The sequence below is a fragment of the Oncorhynchus gorbuscha genome, linkage group LG10 (assembly GCF_021184085.1).
Source record: "Oncorhynchus gorbuscha isolate QuinsamMale2020 ecotype Even-year linkage group LG10, OgorEven_v1.0, whole genome shotgun sequence".
NCBI lineage: Eukaryota > Metazoa > Chordata > Actinopteri > Salmoniformes > Salmonidae > Oncorhynchus > Oncorhynchus gorbuscha.
In genome coordinates, this window is record NC_060182.1 from 5708470 (window position 1) to 5730002 (window position 21533).

General features: G+C 46.5%; 1 pseudogene; it reads right to left on the reverse strand.

Moving 5' to 3' along the window:
• Window positions 1–1637: 1637 nt before the first annotated feature.
• LOC124045467 overlaps window positions 1638–21533 on the reverse strand; it is a 30069-nt pseudogene continuing 10173 nt past the window's right edge.

Here is a 21533-nt window from a genome sequence, read left to right on the forward strand (position 1 = left end):
AATTCTGCATTTTTATGTTTCTGTCCCTGAATCAAATCTGTCTTGGAAAAAAAACACATCAATAAGACCCATTTCCTTACTGAAAGGCAGTTGATTGCGTTACCTCACTATGAGACGTTGTAGCAGTCCCTGTGTCACTGGAGGTTGGTGGCACCTTAATTGGTTAGGACGGGCTCGTGCTAATGACTGGAGTGGAATCAGTGGAACGTTTATAAAATACTTCGAAACACGTCGTATCCAAGTGTTTGATGCCATTCCATTGGCTCCGTTCCAGACATTATTTTGAGCCGTTTCACTGCTCGTAAAAACGGAATTATGAACAGTGTAGACTGTTTGCCACTTGCTTCATATGATCTATATAAGGATAATGAAATGTATACAGCTAATCAATGGTGGCAGCCAGGTCTATACACTTCCGCAAAGGAATGAACTTCCAGCCTCCATGGGCAAACAGCCCCATGCATGTAGTGTAATGCTGCTGACTGAGCATCCATCTCTGCAGGGCTCAGTCAGACCTGGGTTCAACAACTATTGAACTAACTTTTATCAGGGCTTGATTGAGCTTGTCTGGCGAAATGGAACCAATAGAATAGTCTCATCTTCTAGCTGGCAGAGGCAGCAGGTAGCCTAGTGGTTAGAGTGTTGGGCTGGTAACCAAATCCCTGAGCTGACAAGGTAAAATATCTGTTGTTTTGCCCCTGAACAAGACAGTTAACCTGCTGTAGGCTGTCATTGTAAATAAGAATTTGTTCTTTAACTGACTTGTGTAAAAAAAACAGACCATCTGGTAATCTAGGCAGACTGCAGGAAACAGTCTTTCTACGATCTCAAATAGTATTTAAACCCAGGTCTGTAACTCACAGGCCCTTCAAGGGGAGCTGTCCTTCTTACCGCAGGCTCATGTTACTGCTGCTCTCTGGCAGTTACAATTACAACATAGATGGCTAGGCACTTCACAGCAGACACACTTAACAGGCCTCAGGTCTGTTCTCCCACTTATAAACAGGCCTCAGGTCTGTTCTCCCACTTATAAACAGGACTCAGGTCTGTTCTCCCACTTATAAACAGGACTCAGGTCTGTTCTCCCACTTATAAACAGGACTCAGGTCTGTTCTCCCACTTATAAACATGACTCAGGTCTGTTCTCCCAATTAAAACCATTATACCTCCCACTTATATACAGGACTCAGGTCTGTTCTCCCAATTAAAACCATTATAAATAAACATGACTCAGGTCTGTTCTCCCAATTAAAACAGGCATTATCTGTTCTCCCACTTATAAACAGGACTCAGGTCTGTTCTCCCAATTAAAACCATTATAAACAGGACTCAGGTCTGTTCTCCCAATTAAAACCATTATACCTCCCACTTATATACATGACTCAGGTCTGTTCTCCCAATTAAAACCATTATACCTCCCACTTATATACAGGACTCAGGTCTGTTCTCCCACATGTAAACAGGCCTCAGGTTAAAACCATGATCATTTAAAAAGGAAAACAAGCTTTTCAGTTAAAAAAAAAAAGTAATGTTGATAACTGTGAATGCCTTCTGGGTCCAGAATGATTTCAGTGTCACTGATGTTTGTGATACAGAAACATACAGATTATATAACAAGAAAGCACACAGAATGACTGTCTGTTTCATCGGTTTATTTCTGGTAATTCTGCCAACGCTTACAGTAGCAACACAAGAACTTTTCTTCAGAGGCGACACATACAGTCCTCTGTCTGTCCTGCCCAATAACAGCACAGTGCTAAACTTACAGAAGCTCTCCACTAGAATAATAGTACTCACAGGTGACAACCAAGAATCACTACAACTCACAAGAAGCAAAAACAAACATCTCTCATCGTCACGCGATAAGGTTACACTGACACAAAACAAACATCTCTCATCGTCACGCGATAAAGTTACACTGACACAAAACAAACATCTCATCGTCACGCGATAAGGTTACACTGACACAAAACAAACATCTCTCATCGTCACGCGATAAAGTTACACTGACACAAAGGACAAACACTACTTAAGGAGTCATAGAGGTTAGGTTGGTGGCGGTGCATTACGGTCAGCGCAGGACAAGTTAGATCAGTAAGGTTTCCTAAAGTGCTTACGGAACCACAGACTTGGACATTGGGGTTTAATTTCAATGCCACTCGATATTCCTTCCTCTGGACAGGGCGGTGCGTAGAGACCTAGCGTGCCTTTTATGTGGTGGTGTTTACTGTACTTATGCAGGATGAAAACACGAAGGGCCCAAGTGAGACGTTGAACCTCCTTAGATTGGGTGTCTGAAGTTCTGGCCAGCAAAGACAGCTTTGTCTCCAAGCTCCTCCTCGATCCTATGGAAGGTAGTCAGACATTCAATTTGGCTGGAGGTTTCAACAGTTAGGAGTACTACAATAGCCTACTATTATCCTTGATAATGGCATATTAAGATGAGTGATATAGAGCGCGCCATCTTGTAGCCCTAAAAACCAGTAATGAGTTACTTCTGGTTGGTTCAGGCATTCCTATGGGGAAAGAATAGGTGTTGTGGGATAGACGACGATAATAAGGTCTGAGGTAAACACAGGCTTAGGAGATCTGACCTCTATGAATGATGAAGACTTCATGTTCTGTTCTATGAGATAATATCAGACAGTTAACATGACCTCTATGAATGATGAAGACTTCATGTTCTGTTCTATGAGATAATATCAGTCAGTTAACATGACCTCTATGAATGATGAAGACTTCATGTTCTGTTCTATGAGATAATATCAGTCAGTTAACATGACCTCTGAATGATGAATGATGAGATAATATCAGACATGACCTCTATGAATGATGAAGACTTCATGTTCTGTTCTATGAGATATCAGTCAGTTAACAGTCAGTTAACTTCATGTTCTGTTCTATGAGATAATATCAGTCAGTTAACATGACCTCTATGAATGATGAAGACTTCATGTTCTGTTCTATGAGATAATATCAGTCAGTTAACATGACCTCTATGAATGATGAAGACTTCATGTGAGCTTCAGAAATCACAAAAAAAGTGACGTTAGCTGATGTAGCTTATCTCATAGAACAAAACGTATACGATCTCCTAAACCTGTGTTTACCTCAGACCTTATATTCAAATCAAATCAAATTTGATCAAATCAAAAACCCTGTAAAAACGCCATTCATTTCCCAACAGGAAGTGCCTAAAAAAAAGAAGGAATTATACTGCTCTCTATTTGGGCCAAATGTACACCTTTTAAGTCAAAGGATATTTCTAAATGAAGAACACATGACATGATATTACTAGTGACAATATTTTATACAACTGAGTTAAGAGTTTAAAGACGGCGCTCACCTGAGCAGCTGGTTGTACTTAGCCAGACGCTCAGATCTGCATGGGGCACCGGTCTTGATCTGGAGAAGGAACACAGCATATCAGTTAATAAAGTTGTCTGGAACACAGCATACCACAGCATATCAGTTAATACAGTTCACCAGAACACCAGGTATCAATACATAATTATTTCCAGGAAAAGCTGACGCTGAAAAAAACTATGGTGAGAATAAAGCAATGCTCTCATGACGTAACTTGCAGTGTGATCACAACACGATAAAGCCAAGTGTCTGTCTGCTGAACTTTGAACCAACATCTCCTTCAGTGGTTAGGTCACACCAGTATTAAAATCTGCTTCATTAAATAAATGTAATTTTAATAAAAAGTGATTCAATTAAATGTGTAATCTGATGAGAAGGTGTATCCTACCTGTCCAGTGCAGAGACCGACGACCAGGTCAGCGATGAAAGTGTCCTCGGTCTCTCCAGAGCGATGGCTGACCATCACCCCCCAGCCATTGGTCTGGGCCATTTTGCAGCTACACAGGAAACAGCGAACACGTTCATTAGCTAGTACAGAAACTGACACATACATACCACAGGAGGCTGGTGGCACTTTAATTGGGGAGGACGGGCTCGTGGTAATGGCTGGATCGGAATGGGTGTGAAATTGTAACAAATACATCAAACGCATGGTTTCCATGGTTTCCATGTGGTTAACGCCAATCTATTTGCTGAGTTCCGGACATTATTATGAGCTGTTCTCCCCTCAGCAGCCTCTACTGATACACCCAATGTCCCCAGATGGGTTTAACACCCAGGTCCACATTAACATCCACTACGTTTTCCCCTTTCATCAGTCTCCCTACCTTCAGCGCTGTCTGAAACAATGGCAACAAAATGGCTGCCAGTGGAGTGACACTCCACTCAGTGATGGAACCAGGCTGAACCAAAATGGCTACCGGTGGAGTGACACTCCACTCAGTGATGGAACCAGGCTGAACCAAAATGGCTACCGGTGGAGTGACACTCCACTCAGTGATGGAACCAGGCTGAACCAAAATGGCTGCCGGTGGAGTGACACTCCACTCAGTGATGGAACCAGGCTGAACCAAAATGGCTGCCGGTGGAGTGACACTCCACTCAGTGATGGAACCAGGCTGAACCAAAATGGCTACCGGTGGAGTGACACTCCACTCAGTGATGGAACCAGGCTGAACCAAAATGGCTGCCGGTGGAGTGACACTCCACTCAGTGATGGAACCAGGCTGAACCAAAATGGCTGCCGGTGGAGTGACACTCCACTCAGTGATGGAACCAGGCTGAACCAAAATGGCTACCGGTGGAGTGACACTCCACTCAGTGATGGAACCAGGCTGAACCAAAATGGCCGTCTGTGTGGACAGTTACTCACGCCTGCAGGGACTCTGTGACTGAGCCGATCTGGTTGACCTTGAGCAGCAGGCAGTTGCAGGCCTTGTCGGCCACACCCTTGGCGATGCGCTTGGGGTTGGTGACGGTCAGATCATCACCCACCACCTGGATGCTGGTCTCCGCCGTGAACTTAGACCATGCTGCCCAGTCATCCTGGTCGAAGGGATCCTCAATGGACACCACTGTAGAAGACAGGAGAAGGGTTGCAAAAAGAGCCATGCAACTCTAAAGCCTAATCGACTGCAATTACAAATGTGAATGGGTAATAGGGTGCCCTATGGGTAATAGGGTGCCCTATGGGTAATAGGGTGCCCTATGGGTAATAGCGTGCCCTATGGGTAATAGCGTGCCCTATGGGTAATAGCGTGCCCTATGGGTAATAGCGTGCCCTATGGGTAATAGCGTGCCCTATGGGTAATAGCGTGCCCTATGGGTAATAGCGTGCCCTATGGGTAATAGGGTGCCCTATGGGTAATAGGGTGCCCTATGGGTAATAGGGTGCCCTATGGGTAATAGGGTGCCCTATGGGTAATAGGGTGCCCCATGGGTAATAAGGTGCACCATGGGTAATAGGGTGCACCATGGGTAATAGGGTGCACCATGGGTAATAGGGTGCACCATGGGTAATAGGGTGCACCATGGGTAATAGGGTGCACCATGGGTAATAGGGTGCACCATGGGTAATAGGGTGCACCATGGGTAATAGCGTGCCCTATGGGTAATAGGGTGCCCTATGGGTAATAGGGTGCCCTATGGGTAATAGGGTGCCCTATGGGTAATAGGGTGCCCTATGGGTAATAGGGTGCCCCATGGGTAATAAGGTGCACCATGGGTAATAGGGTGCACCATGGGTAATAGGGTGCACCATGGGTAATAGTGTAGACCTGGGTAACTCAGCCGGAGTCTTAACAGTATAATGAGGATCAGTGTTCTCAGTAACAGACCTGGGTAATTATTCATCTAGTGGTAGTAGCACTGCCAACCCCAGGCATCCTATCCCCCCCTTGGTGATGGGACCCTGGACAAAAGTAGTGCATGATATAGGGAATAGGGCTCTTGTCTAAAGTAGTGCACGATATAGGGAATAGGACCCTGGACAAAAGTAGTGCACTATATGGGGAATAGAGCTCTGGTCTAAAGTAGTGCACTATATAGGGAATAGGGCTCTTATCTAAAGTAGTGCACTATATAGGAAATAGAGCTTTGGTCTAAAGTAGTGCACTATATAGGGAATAGAGCTCTGGTCTAAAGTAGTGCACTATATAGGGAATAGAGCTCTGGTCTAAAGTATTGCTCTATTAATAGGGAATATATATATAGGGAATAGAGCTCTGGTCTAAAGTAGTGCACTATATAGGAAATAGAGCTTTGGTCTAAAGTAGTGCACTATATAGGGAATAGGGCTCTGGTCTAAAGTAGTGCACTATATAGGAAATATATATATAGGGAATAGAGCTCTGGTCTACAGTAGTGCACTATATAAGGAATAGGGCTCTGGTCTACAGTAGTGCACTATATAAGGAATAGGGCTCTGGTCTAAAGTAGTGCATTATATAGGGAATAGGGCTCTGGTCTACAGTAGTGCACTATAAGGAATAGGGCTCTGGTCTAAAGTAGTGCACTATATAAGGAATAGGGCTCTGGTCTAAAGTAGTGCACTATATAAGGAATAGGGCTCTGGTCTGGTATATAGGGAATAGGGCTCTGGTCTAAAGTAGTGCACTATCTAGGGAATAGGGCTCTGGTCTAAAGTAGTGCACTATCTAGGGAATAGGGCTCTGGTCTAAAGTAGTGCACTATATAGGGAATAGGGCTCTGGTCTAAAGTAGTGCACTATATAAGGAATAGGGCTCTGGTCTAAAGTAGTGCACTATATAGGGCTCTGGGGAATAGGGGGCTCTGGTCTAAAGTAGTGCACTATATAAGGAATAGGGCTCTGGTCTAAAGTAGTGCACTATATAGGGAATAGGGCTCTGGTCTAAAGTAGTGCACTATATAAGGAATAGGGCTCTGGTCTAAAGTAGTGCACAATATAAGGAATAGGGCTCTGGTCTAAAGTAGTGCACTATATAAGGAATAGGGCTCTGGTCTAAAGTAGTGCACTATATAAGGAATAGGGCTCTGGTCTAAAGTAGTGCACTATCTAGGGAATAGGGCTCTGGTCTAAAGTAGTGCACTATATAGGGAATAGAGCTCTGGTCTTGTCTAAAGTAGTGCACTAATATGGACAAAAGTAGAATAGAGCTCTGGTCTACAGTAGTGCACTATATAGGGAATAGAGCTCTGGTCTAAAGTAGTGCACTATAGAGCATAGAGCTCTGGTCTAAAGTAGTGCACTATATAGGGAATAGAGCTCTGGTCTAAAGTAGTGCACTATATAAGGAATAGGGCTCTGGTCTAAAGTAGTGCACTATATAAGGAATAGGGCTCTGGTCTAAAGTAGTGCACTATCTAGGGAATAGGGCTCTGGTCTAAAGTAGCGCACTATATAAGGAATAGGGCTCTGGTCTAAAGTAGTGCACTATATAGGGAATAGAGCTCTGGTCTAAAGTAGTGCACTATATAGGGAATAGGGCTCTGGTCTAAAGTAGTGCACTATATAGGCAATAGGGCTCTGGTCTAAAGTAGTGCACTATATAGGCAATAGGGCTCTGGTCTAAAGTAGTGCACTATATAAGGAATAGGGCTCTGGTCTAAAGTAGTGCACTATATAAGGAATAGGGCTCTGGTCTAAAGTAGTGCACTATATAAGGAATAGGGCTCTGGTCTAAAGTAGTGCACTATATAAGGAATAGGGCTCTGGTCTAAAGTAGTGCACTATCTAGGGAATAGGGCTCTGGTCTAAAGTAGTGCACTATATAGGGAATATATATATATAGGGAATAGAGCTCTGGTCTACAGTAGTGCACTATATAGGGAATAGGGCTCTGGTCTAAAGTAGTGCACTATATAGGGAATAGAGCTCTGGTCTAAAGTAGTGCACTATATAGAGCATAGAGCTCTGGTCTAAAGTAGTGCACTATATAGAGAATAGAGCTCTGGTCTAAAGTAGTGCACTATATAGGGAATAGAGCTCTGGTCTAAAGTAGTGCACTATATAAGGAATAGGGCTCTGGTCTAAAGTAGCGCACTATATAAGGAATAGGGCTCTGGTCTAAAGTAGCGCACTATCTAGGGAATAGGGCCCTGGTCTAAAGTAGCGCACTATATAAGGAATAGAGCTCTGGTCTAAAGTAGTGCACTATATAGGGAATAGAGCTCTGGTCTAAAGTAGTGCACTATATAGGGAATAGAGCTCTGGTCTAAAGTAGCGCACTATATAAGGAATAGGGCTCTGGTCTAAAGTAGCGCACTATCTAGGGAATAGGGCTCTGGTCTAAAGTAGGGCACTATATAAGGAATAGGGCTCTGGTCTAAAGTAGTGCACTATATAGGGTATAGAGCTCTGGTCTAAAGTAGTGCACTATATAGGGAATAGAGCTCTGGTCTAAAGTAGTGCACTATATAGGGAATAGGGCTCTGGTCTAAAGTAGTGCACTATATAGGCAATAGAGCTCTGGTCTAAAGTAGTGCACTATATAGGGAATAGGGCTCTGGTCTAAAGTAGTGCACTATATAGGCAATAGGGCTCTGGTCTAAAGTAGTGCACTATATAAGGAATAGGGCTCTGGTCTAAAGTAGTGCACTATATAAGGAATAGGGCTCTGGTCTAAAGTAGTGCACTATCTAGGGAATAGGGCTCTGGTCTAAAGTAGTGCACTATCTAGGGAATAGGGCTCTGGTCTAAAGTAGTGCACTATATAGGGAATAGGGCTCTGGTCTAAAGTAGTGCACTATATAAGGAATAGGGCTCTGGTCTAAAGTAGTGCACTATATAAGGAATAGGGCTCTGGTCTAAAGTAGTGCACTATATAAGGAATAGGGCTCTGGTCTAAAGTAGTGCACTATATAGGGAATAGGGCTCTGGTCTAAAGTAGTGCACTATCTAGGGAATAGGGCTCTGGTCTAAAGTAGTGCACTATATAGGGAATAGGGCTCTGGTCTAAAGTAGTGCACTATATAAGGAATAGGGCTCTGGTCTAAAGTAGTGCACTATATAGGGAATAGGGCTCTGGTCTAAAGTAGTGCACTATATAAGGAATAGGGCTCTGGTCTAAAGTAGTGCACAATATAAGGAATAGGGCTCTGGTCTAAAGTAGTGCACTATATAAGGAATAGGGCTCTGGTCTACAGTAGTGCACTATAAGGAATAGGGCTCTGGTCTAAAGTAGTGCACTATATAAGGAATAGGGCTCTGGTCTAAAGTAGTGCACTATATAAGGAATAGGGCTCTGGTCTAAAGTAGTGCACTATATAGGGAATAGGGCTCTGGTCTAAAGTAGTGCACTATCTAGGGAATAGGGCTCTGGTCTAAAGTAGTGCACTATCTAGGGAATAGGGCTCTGGTCTAAAGTAGTGCACTATATAGGGAATAGGGCTCTGGTCTAAAGTAGTGCACTATATAAGGAATAGGGCTCTGGTCTAAAGTAGTGCACAATATAAGGAATAGGGCTCTGGTCTAAAGTAGTGCACTATATAAGGAATAGGGCTCTGGTCTAAAGTAGTGCACTATATAAGGAATAGGGCTCTGGTCTAAAGTAGTGCACTATCTAGGGAATAGGGCTCTGGTCTAAAGTAGTGCACTATATAGGGAATAGGGCTCTGGTCTAAAGTAGTGCACTATATAGGGAATAGGGCTCTGGTCTACAGTAGTGCACTATAAGGAATAGGGCTCTGGTCTAAAGTAGTGTACTATATAGGGAATATATATATAGGGAATAGAGCTCTGGTCTAAAGTAGTGCACTATATAAGGAATAGGGCTCTGGTCTAAAGTAGTGCACTATATAGGGAATAGGGCTCTGGTCTAAAGTAGTGCACTATATAAGGAATAGGGCTCTGGTCTAAAGTAGTGCACTATATAGGGAATAGGGCTCTGGTCTAAAGTAGTGCACTATATAAGGAATAGGGCTCTGGTCTAAAGTAGTGCACTATCTAGGGAATAGGGTGCCATTTGGGACACATGAACACCCACCTGGGTAATCCTTGACAAAGCTCTTGTAGAGGTCTCCCAGCTGGTCTGGGGTGATGTAACGGCTGGAGTCGTCAGGTGACTTGAAGTCCAGGTCGACCTCCTTGGAACTGAGCGGCCACGTCCATGCCGATCACGATCTTGTCGGTGTAGCCGGCTTTGCTAATCGCTTCCTTCAGCAGCTCCAGAGCTGAGAGGAACATAGACGAATAAGAGATTCCCTCACGCTAAATTATGAGATTTGCTTGGCTTGATATATGTTTTCTTCGTATTTAAATAGTGTACTATACCATAAACAAAATACAATATTGTGTAGGCAACAATTTGTGGCCAAATCACTTCAAGTAACTTCAAACCTAGTCATTGAACTGATTTGAGTTGATTTTGGTCATGCAATTGTTAATATATTCTTCAGGGAGCTTGCACAATAAATAAAAGAGTAGGAGAATAAATCCTCAATTATTTTACAGTTTCATCATGACCTCTGCTAAGTGCCCCACTGGGAGTTCTACTATATTAGCACCTTGACCAATAACCTGGCACTGAGCTGGCACTGAGCTGGCACTGACCTGGCACTGAGCTACACTGAGCTGGCACTGAGCTGGCACTGACCTGGCACTGACCTGGCACTGACCTGGCACTGACCTGGCACTGAGCTACACTGACCTGGCACTGAGCTACACTGACCTGGCACTGAGCTACACTGACCTGGCACTGAGCTGGTAATGAGCTACACTGACCTGGCACTGAGCTACACTGACCTGGCACTGAGCTGGCACTGAGCTACACTGACCTGGCACTGAGCTGGCACTGAGCTACACTGACCTGGCACTGAGCTACACTGACCTGGCACTGAGCTACACTGACCTGGCACTGAGCTACACTGACCTGGCACTGAGCTACACTGACCTGGCACTGAGCTACACTGACCTGGCACTGAGCTACACTGACCTGGCACTGAGCTACACTGACCTGGCACTGAGCTACACTGACCTGGCACTGAGCTACACTGACCTGGCACTGAGCTGGTAATGAGCTACACTGACCTGGCACTGAGCTACACTGACCTGGCACTGAGCTGGCACTAAGCTACACTGACCTGGCACTGAGCTGGCACTGAGCTGCACTGACCTGGCACTGAGGACACTGACCTGGCACTGAGCTGACCTGGCACTGGGACCTGGCACTGAGCTACACTGACCTGGCACTGAGCTAGACTGACCTGGCACTGAGCTAGACTGACCTGGCACTGAGCTACATTGAGCCACAGTGGCATTATTCAGTATTGGGTTGAGGTCTTAATTTGAAAACCATCTGTCGCCTCCGGAGCAGCATTCCCAGGCAATGAGTAGAGAGCTCCAGCAACATAGGGTCACTGTGGTGTCAACAACTTGGGGAGGTGGAGACATGGGGACTGGGGGGTGGTGGAGGACTGGGGGGGGGACTGGGGGGGGTGGAGATGGGGACTGGGGGGTGGTGGAGACGGGGACTGGGGGGGTGGACATGGGGGGGGGAGGTGGAGATGGGGACTGGGGGGAGGTGGAGATGGGGACTGGGGGGGGAGGTGGAGATGGGGACTGGGGGGAGGTGGAGATGGGGACTGGGGGGGGTGGACATGGGGACTGGGGGGGGTGGACATGGGGACTGGGGGAGGTGGACACGGGGACAGGTGGACAGGTGGACATGGGGACTGGGGGACATGGGGACTGGGGGGAGGTGGACATGGGGACTGGGGGAGGTGGACATGGGGACTGGGGGGAGGTGGACATGGGGACTGGGGGAGGTGGACATGGGGACTGGGGGAGGTGGACATGGGGACTGGGGGAGGTGGAGATGGGGACTGGGGGAGGTGGAGATGGGGACTGGGGGAGGTGGAGATGGGGACTGGGGGAGGTGGAGATGGGGACTGGGGGGAGGTGGAGATGGGGACTGGGGGGAGGTGGTGGAGATGGGGACTGGGGGGAGGTGGACATGGGGACTGGGGGAGGTGGACATGGGGACTGGGGGGAGGTGGACATGGGGACTCAGTGGACATTCCCTCTCAGCTATAAGGCACAGAAGTGTAAGGAAATAATGTTAGCAGCACTACTCATTATCCAACTGAAGTGAAGCTGCAGTGGTGCCATATTGCTGGTCTTGTCTTGGGAAAAGAAAGGTGTTCCTGTTGCAGCTTGGGACAACTTGATGCTGTGAAAAGGGCTACACATCCGACTGACTGTCAATCTGACTGATTGACAATCTGACTGACTGTCAATCTGACTGACTGGTTAACTGACTGGTTAATTGATTGGTTAACTGACTGACGCTCATGGTCTCTCCCCATCCTTGTTCTCCAGGATGTTGGGGGAGAAGCCTCCCTTGTCTTCTACATTGGCGGTATTCCTCCATTCGCCCTCTCTCAACCCCTCCCACCTTCTCTCAACCCATCTCTCCCATTCTCTACCCCTGCCTCTCAACCCCTTCCTCTCCCCCTCCCTCTCTTAACCCCTCCGTCCCTCAAGCCCTCTATCCCTCTTTCTCTCTCTTACCTTCCTTGTTTTCCAAGATGTTTGGGGCGAAGCCTCCCTCGTCTCCCACGTTAGTGGCATCCTGGCCATACTTCTTCTTGATGACATTCTTCAGGTTGTGGTAGACCTCGGCTCCGATCCTCATGGCCTCCTTGAAGGTGCTGGCTCCTACAGGGAGGATCATGAACTCCTGCATGGCCAGCTTGTTGCCTGCGTGGGAACCTCCGTTGATCACGTTGAAGGCCTTGGACGGAGACAGAGGTTTGAGCTTAAGTTTCTAATTACAGTTAACGTTAAGTAAAGTCTTGTTGTTAATATAAGAGGTGGTTCTGTAATTACAGTTAACGTTAAGTAAAGTATTGTTGTAAATATAAGAGGTGGTTCTGTAATTACAGTTAACGTTAAGTAAAGTATTGTTGTAAATATAAGAGGTGGTTCTGTAATTACAGTTAACGTTAAGTAAAGTATTGTTGTAAATATAAGAGGTGGTTCTGTAATTACAGTTAACGTTAAGTAAAGTCTTGTTGTTAATATAAGAGGTCATTGAGTGAACCACTATTTTATTTGTTTATTTGATTTCACCCTTTATTTAACCAGGTAAGCCAGTTGAGAACAAGTTCTCATTTACAACTATGGGGTGATGAGTAATGTTGTCTGAAACCTGTAGAGTTGTGTTAACTCCCCGAGCCCAGTGCCTAGGCTTCAGCTCGGAGGACTAACGTTATTGGTAGCAGGAGACCGAGGTCCGAGCCAAAGTCAGTCACATAAATATACAATCTAAACCCAGGCTTACGGGGACGGGGAGGATGACATCGGGGTTTCCAGCGAGGTCAGCGATGTGACGATACAGGGGGACACCTTTCTCAGCAGCACCGGCCTTGCACACAGCCAGGGACACGCCCAGGATGGCGTTGGCACCAAACTTAGCTGGGGGGGGAGGTAAGTGCCCATACAGCTCTTTTCTGCCTCTTACTCCTCTCATCGTTCAAATCTAATCAAATGTATTTATAAAGCCCTTCGTACATCAGCTGATATCTCAAAGTGCTGTACAGAAACCCAGCCTAAAACCCCAAACAGCAAGCAATGCAGGTGTAGAAGCACGGTGGCTAGGAAAAACTCCCTAGAAAGGCCAAAACCTAGGAAGAAACCTAGAGAGGAACCAGGCTTTCTGGCTGTGCCGGGTGGAGATTATAACAGAACATGGCCAAGATGTTCAAATGTTCATAAATGACCAGCATGGTCGAAAAAATAATAAGGCAGAACAGTTGAAACTGGAGCAGCAGCAGTCAGGTGGACTGGGGACAGCAAGGAGTCATCATGTCAGGTAGTCCTGAGGCATGGTCCTAGGACCAAATCGTTGGTTTTAAAAAGTGGTTCCTGGCAGAGTACCAACCCCATGACTAAACTTCACCTTAACCCTTGGTACCAAACTTAGCTGAGGGGGGAACCAAAAGAGAGCCAGTAGTCTATTGTTAATGACTTATCATAATTAATAGCCGGCACCCTAAATTTAGTTCCAAGATTTAACAGCCAATACAGTGATTTTCTATAAACAGCTTCTAATTCTCTGTTCTGTATACAGCTTCTATTCTCTTTTCTATAAACAGCCTCTATTCTCTTTTCTGTATACAGCTTCTATTCTCTTTTCTATAAACAGCTTCTATTCTCTTTTCTATAAACAGCTTCTATTCTCTTTTCTATAAACAGCTTCTATTCTCTTTTCTATAAACAGCTTCTATTCTCTTTTCTATAAACAGCTTCTATTCTCTTTTCTGTATACAGCTTCTATTCTCTTTTCTGTATACAGCTTCTATTCTCTTTTCTATAAACAGCTTCTATTCTCTTTTCTATAAACAGCTTCTATTCTCTTTTCTGTATTCTATTCCCTTCAAGGGGACAACAAAAGCCTGTTTGGGGACTTTGCATTGACGCCTAGTACACTGGTGTGCTGTATATGTAATGTGTAACCAGAATCTCCATGTTAACTCAATGCTGTGAATACATAAGGCAGTGTACAGCCGGCAGCTCACCATTTCTACATCTAGATGTAACCCTAACCCATCAGTCCCTAACCCATCAGTCCCTAACCCTAACCTATCAGTCCCTAACCCTAACCCATCAGTCCCTAACCTATCAGTCCCTAACCCATCAGTCCCTAACCCATCAGTCCCTAACCCATCAGTCCCTAACCCTAACCTATTAGTCCCTAACCCTAACCCATCAGTCCCTAACCCTAACCCATCAGTCCCTAACCCTAACCCATCAGTCCCTAACCCTAACCCATCAGTCCCTAACCCTAACCCATCAGTCCCTAACCCTAACCCATCAGTCCCTAACCCTAACCCATCAGTCCCTAACCCTAACCCATCAGTCCCTAACCCTAACCTATCAGTCCCTAACCCTAACCTATCAGTCCCTAACCCTAACCTATCAGTCCCTAACCTAACCTATTAGTCCCTAACCCTAACCTATTAGTCCCTAACCCATCAGTCCCTAACCTATCAGTCCCTAACCCTAACCTATTAGTCCCTAACCCTAACCCATCAGTCCCTAACCTATCAGTCCCTAACCCTAACCTATCAGTTCCTAACCCTAACCCATCAGTCCCTAACCTATCAGTCCCTAAACTATCAGTCCCTAACCATAACCTATTAGTTCCTAACCCTAACCTATCAGTCCCTAACCCATCAGTCCCTAACCCTAACCCATCAGTCCCTAACCCATCAGTCCCTAACCCATCAGTCCCTAACCCATCAGTCCCTAACCCACCAGTCCCTAACCCATCAGTCCCTAACCCATCAGTCCCTAACCCATCAGTCCCTATGCTGAACCTTAACTTTTTGCTCTGCCTGCTGAATATTCACAACTGATAAATAAGCCAAGAGAAGCAGCTAACATTTAGCATTTTCATCTAAATGAAATGTGAACCATTCACGTAGGACTTAGCGACTGCTCTAATCAGTTTGTTTAAAGTGGGACATACGGTTCGCTAGGCATCCATCACCCAACTATCACTTGTTATCTTATGCCTTATAATTATTTATTTTTTTAACCTTTATTTAACTAGGCAAGTCAGTCAAATTCTTATTTTCAATGACGGACTAGGAACAGTGGGTTAACTGCCTGTTCAGGGGCAGAACGACAGATTTGTACCTTGTCAGCTCGGGGATTTGAGCTTGCAACCTTCCGGTTACTAGTCCAACACTAACCACTAGGCTACCCTGCCATGTAAAATATAGACCTTCTGTAGCTCAGTTGGTAGAGCATGGCGCTTGTAACGCCAGGGTAGTGGGTTCGATCCCCGGGACCACCCATACGTAGAATGTATGCACACATGACTGTAAGTCGCTTTGGATAAAAGCGTCTGCTAAATGGCATATATTATTATTATTATATTATACCTGCAGGCTCTAAGTAAAATGTTTCCTCAACTTACACTTGTTCTCCGTGCCATCCATGTCCAGCATCAGCTGGTCAACCTTCTCCTGCTCCAGGACGCTGACATTCTGAACAACAGGACAGACAGACAGACACAGAACAACAACACCAGTCATTAGAGATGAGAGGAACTGACAACAACAAAAAGGTTAGTTCAAAGGTCAAACAGGTTAGCTCAAAACACCAGGCTTGACGGACTTTTATGGTTCACTAGTACACACTGCACACAGCATCTTGGTGTTACTAGACAGGTTAGGTGATCTTTGGCGCTCTGCATCTTGGTGTTACTAGACAGGTTAGGTGATCTTTGGCGCTCTGCATCTTGGTGTTACTAGACAGGTTAGGTGATCTTTGGCGCTCTGCATCTTGGTGTTACTAGACAGGTTAGGTGATCTTTGGCGCTCTGCATCTTGGTGTTACTAGACAGGTTAGGTGATCTTTGGCGCTCTGCAGCGACAGTCACTGTGCTCAAGGGCAAAGATACTATTAATACATACTACATAGAGATAACTTACCACTTTGACTCAATTGTTTTCAGTCAGGACCGTGTTTACCAATCTACTGCATGACAAACATACTGCCCGTGACTATTCCATCTCGCACTGTAAACTCTTTGCAACTCTGACTCGACATTAGCACAACGTTGTCAATGTTAGTCAAACAGGGAATGTTCCTACCTGCCGTACAAGCGCAGGTGCAATAGTTTTATTGATATGATCAACAGCTTTTGAGACACCTGCAGAGGGGACAAGCAGAGCGTCACGACCCAGGGAGAAGTAGACCATGCAGCAGCAGCAGCAGGCATTACCAGACGATCACAGAGCTCTCGTTAAGACTAGCTGCTTTGGGTGGCAGCAACTTAGGCTGGTTAAACAAACGTCAAGTGGAATGATCTACTATTGGGATCATGGTGGGTATGTAGGGAGAGGGTTGAGGGATGGAGGGAAGGGTTGAGAGAGGGAGGGAGGGGTTGAGAGAGGGAGGGAAGGGTTGAGAGAGGGAGAGAGGGGTTGAGAGAGGGAGGGAGGGGTTGAGAGAGGGAGGGAGGGGTTGAGAGAGGGAGAGAGGGGTTGAGAGAGGGAGAGAGGGAGGGAGGGGTTGAGAGAGAGGAGGGAGGGGTTGAGAGAGGGAGAGAGGGAGGGAGGGGTTGAGAGAGGGAGAGGGAGGGAGGGGTTGAGAGAGGGAGAGGGAGGGAGGGGTTGAGAGAGGGAGAGAGGGAGGGAGGGGTTGAGAGAGGGAGGGGTTGAGAGAGGGAGGGGTTGAGAGAGGGAGAGAGGGAGGGGTTGAGAGAGGGAGAGAGGAGGGGGTTGAGAGAGGGAGAGAGGGAGGGGTTGAGAGAGGGAGAGAGGGAGGGGTTGAGAGAGGGAGAGGGAGGGGTTGAGAGAGGGAGAGAGGGAGGGGTTGAGAGAGGGAGAGAGGGAGGGGTTGAGAGAGGGAGAGGTTGAGGGAGGGGTTGAGAGAGGGAGAGAGGGAGGGGTTGAGAGAGGGAGAGAGGCTAGGGGTTGAGAGAGGGAGAGAGGGAGGGGTTGAGGGAGGGGTTGAGAGAGGGGTTGAGAGAGGGAGAGAGGGAGGGGTTGAGAGAGGGAGAGAGGGAGGGGTTGAGAGAGGGAGAGAGGGAGGGGTTGAGAGAGGGAGAGAGGGAGGGGTTGAGAGAGGGAGAGAGGGAGGGGTTGAGAGGGGGGAGGGAGGGGTTGAGAGAGGGAGGGAGGGAGGGGTTGAGAGAGGGAGGGAGGGAGGGGTTGAGAGAGGGAGGGAGGGAGGGGTTGAGAGAGGGAGGGAGGGAGGGGTTGAGAGAGGGAGGGAGGGAGGGGTTGAGAGAGGGAGGGAGGGAGGGGTTGAGAGAGGGAGGGAGGGAGGGGTTGAGAGAGGGAGGGAGGGAGGGGTTGAGAGAGGGAGGGAGGGAGGGGTTGAGAGAGGGAGGGAGGGAGGGGTTGAGAGAGGGAGGGAGGGAGGGGTTGAGAGAGGGAGGGAGGGGGGTTGAGAGAGGGAGGGAGGGGTTGAGAGAGGGAGGGAGGGGTTGAGAGAGTGAGGGAGGGGTTGAGAGAGTGAGGGAGGGGTTGAGAGAGGGAAATAGAATGACAAAATGCCCGCCGGTTAAATCCACCCATCTTGGAACGCTGACTTGAATAGAGATGTCCGTTATAGTCACCCTACTGCTGTCTGGGTAATAACGGTTTAGCAGATCTGTGATCGTCTGTGAATGCCTGCAACAGAGGTCAGTTAGTTGTCCAAATCAAAGCAAACCCACTCAAAAGTCATCAACTCCAGTTCATTTCAGTGTCTTACTCCTGTTGCTCCTCCACACTGGTCATTTACCTGATTACACAAAGCTGGGGCCAAGAACTCATTGATATATTTAACAGCCCTTTTCACCCCTGACAGGAGGAGGAAAGATTGATGACGTGTCAGAAAGGAAGGATGAAGATGGAAAATGAAAGAAAAAAATGTAACAGATTTATTTTATTTTTTTAAAGAAGGGTGACTTTGTACTATAAGGACATTGGGAAAATCAAAAAGCGTACCTTTGCCCAGGTAGCGTGTCTTGTCGTTGTCACGGAGCTCCAGAGCTTCATAGATACCAGTAGAGGCCCCGCTGGGGACGGCGGCCCTGAACAGACCTGGAGAACACAGGATTTTTAATCACTCTACTGTGTTTTAAATTGATTTCCTGACTCACTGCAAGAGGCTGACTGTTGCTTCCTAATTGACTGTTGCTTCCTAATTGACTGTTGCTGACTGTTGCTTCCTAATTGACTGTTGCTTCCTAATTGCTTCCTAATTAATATTAGAAATATCCATCCTCAAAATGTTTGTCACTGCAACCCTGAACCCTGAACCCTGAACCGACCTTAATACATCAATATTAGATCCACGATTATGGCTTTTAAATGATGCCTTCAGGAGGATTTCTGTCATAGCATGGGGCCCCCATTGATTTCTGTCATAGCATGGGGCCCCCATTGATTTCTGTCATAGCATGGGGCCCCCATTGATTTCTGTCATAGCATGGGGCCCCCATTGATTTCTGTCATAGCATGGGGCCCCCATTGATTTCTGTCATAGCATGGGGCCCCCATTGATTTCTGTCATAGCATGGGGCCCCCATTGATTTCTGTCATAGCATGGGGCCCCCATTGATTTCTGTCATAGCATGGAGCCCCCATTGATTTCTGTCATAGCATGGGGCCCCCATTGATTTCTGTCATAGCATGGGGCCCCCATTGATTTCTGTCATAGCATGGGGCCCCCATTGATTTCTGTCATAGCATGGGGCCCCCATTGATTTCTGTCATAGCATGGGGCCCCCATTGATTTCTGTCATAGCATGGGGCCCCCATTGATTTCTGTCATAGCATGGGACCCCCATTGATTTCTGTCATAGCATGGGGCCCCCATTGATTTCTGTCATAGCATGGGGCCCCCATTGATTTCTGTCATAGCATGGGGCCCCCATTGATTTCTGTCATAGCATGGGGCCCCCATTGATTTCTGTCATAGCATGGGCCCCCATTGATTTCTGTCATAGCATGGGCCCCCATTGATTTCTGTCATAGCATGGGGCCCCCATTGATTTCTGTCATAGCATGGGGCCCCCATTGATTTCTGTCATAGCATGGGGCCCCCATTGATTTCTGTCATAGCATGGGGCCCCCATTGATTTCTGTCATAGCATGGGGCCCCCATTGATTTCTGTCCCCCATTGATTTCTGCATGGGGCCCCCATTGATTTCTGTCATAGCATGGGGCCCCCATTGATTTCTGTCATAGCATGGGGCCCCCATTGATTTCTGTCATAGCATGGGGCCCCCATTGATTTCTGTCATAGCATGGGGCCCCCATTGATTTCTGTCATAGCATGGGGCCCCCATTGATTTCTGTCATAGCATGGGGCCCCCATTGATTTCTGTCATAGCATGGGGCCCCCATTGATTTCTGTCATAGCATGGGGCCCCCATTGATTTCTGTCATAGCATGGGGCCCCCATTGATTTCTGTCATAGCATGGGGCCCCCATTGATTTCTGTCATAGCATGGGGCCCCCATTGATTTCTGTCATAGCATGGGGCCCCCATTGATTTCTGTCATAGCATGGGGCCCCCATTGATTTCTGTCATAGCATGGGGCCCCCATTGATTTCTGTCATAGCATGGGGCCCCATTGATTTCTGTCATAGCATGGGGCCCCCATTGATTTCTGTCATAGCATGGGACCCCCATTGATTTCTGTCATAGCATGGGGCCCCCATTGATTTCTGTCATAGCATGGGGCCCCCATTGATTTCTGGGAGCCCCCCATTGATTTCTGTCATAGCATGGGGCCCCCATTGATTTCTGTCATAGCATGGGGCCCCCATTGATTTCTGTCATAGCATGGGACCCCCATTGATTTCTGTCATAGCATGGAGCCCCCATTGATTTCTGTCATAGCATGGGGCCCCCATTGATTTCTGTCATAGCATGGGGCCCCCATTGATTTCTGTCATAGCATGGGACCCCCATTGATTTCTGTCATAGCATGGGACCCCCATTGATTTCTGTCATAGCATGGGACCCCCATTGATTTCTGTCATAGCATGGGGTCCCATTGATTTCTGTCATAGCATGGGGTCCCATTGATTTCTGTCATAGCATGGGACCCCCATTGATTTCTGTCATAGCATGGGGCCCCCATTGATTTCTGTTAGAATGTTTGAGTCACTCAGACAGCATATGAACACAGCATAAGCCATGGCAAAATGTTTAGCTTTAAAACTGCAAATATTTTATTATTATTATTATTATTATAATTACATTTGTATATATATTTTTTAAATCTTCAACTCTGTCTATCTTACACTGTTGAAAAAGGACCCACAAGTACGCATTTTATTGTGAGTCTACCTGTTGTTTATGAAGCATGTGAGATTTTCTCTCCGCCAAATGGCAAAATGTGTAGAATTCCCGGTAGTTAGCTTTAAAAACAGCAACATTTTGTCTCGCTGCCCAAGAAGAGGGCTTCTAAAATGTTTGGTTGGCGACCGAGCCAATGGCCACGCCCACTGCCATGTCCAGCAACATTTCAGATCAAGAAAAAAATCAGAAATATCCTTCCTGAAAATCATACTTTGTGATTTGGCAATATACAGTGCATTTGGAAAATATTCAGACCCCTTGACTTTTTCCACATTTTGTTACATTACAGCCTTATTCTAAAATTAATTCAATAGTCCCCCCCCCGCGTTTTCCCACACAATAACCCATAATGACAAAGCAAAAACTGTTTTTGACATTTTTACAAATGTATTAAAATTAAAATAAAAAATATTACATTTATGTAAGTATTCAGACCATTTACTTAGTACTTTGTTGAAGCACCTTTGGCAGCGATTACAGCCTCGAGTCTTCTTGGGTATGACGCTACAAGCTTGGCACACCTGTATTTGGAGAGTTTCTCCCATTCTTCTCTGCAGATCCTTTCAAGCTCTGTCGGGTTGAATGGGCAGCTTCGCTGTGCAGCTATTTTCAGTTCTCTCCAGAGATTTTCGACCGGGTTCAAGTCCAGGCTCTGGCTGGGCCACAAGGTAATTTAGAGACTTGTCCTGAAGCCACTCCTGCGTTGTCTTGGCTGTGTGCTGAGGGTCGTTGTCCTGCTGGAAGGCGAACCTTCGCTCCAGCCTAAGGTCCTGAGCTCTGGAGCAGATTTTCATCAAGGATCTCTGTACCTTTCTCCGTTCATCTTTCTCTCGATCCTGACTAGTCTCCCAGTCCCTGCCTCTGAAAAAC